Raw genomic sequence first — 359 nt, 5'->3', positions numbered from 1 at the left:
TATATATATATATATATATATATATGTATGTATGTATGTATGCATATATATGTACGTATATGTATGTCGAAACTATTATGACATTTGCCTGCTTGACAACTGACGAGAGGTTCAGCATACTTCCGTTCATTAGTGTTTCTTTTCGTTTTTCTCGTAATCTCCTTTTTATTTTTCTTGCTCTTTTGTGCTGCCTTTCTAATTTACACCTACATAAATACATGCATGCATACATGCATGTATGTATGCATACATGTATATACGCATACATATATGCATGCAACATACATACATACATACATACATATATATACATACTTGCATTCATACATAGAGCGATATAATATAAATATACCCACATG

At 29.8% G+C, this 359-nt stretch overlaps 1 protein-coding gene across 2 annotated transcripts in view; it reads right to left on the bottom strand.

Moving 5' to 3' along the window:
* The window catches only part of LOC106868559 (uncharacterized), a 58,257-nt gene that overhangs the window by 3,278 nt on the left and 54,620 nt on the right, over positions 1–359 (bottom strand). The window lies entirely within an intron of this gene.

The sequence above is a fragment of the Octopus bimaculoides genome, chromosome 27 (assembly GCF_001194135.2).
Source record: "Octopus bimaculoides isolate UCB-OBI-ISO-001 chromosome 27, ASM119413v2, whole genome shotgun sequence".
Taxonomy (NCBI): domain Eukaryota; kingdom Metazoa; phylum Mollusca; class Cephalopoda; order Octopoda; family Octopodidae; genus Octopus; species Octopus bimaculoides.
Note: the sequence above shows the minus strand (reverse complement) of the source record. Positions and strands in the feature narration are given on the sequence as shown.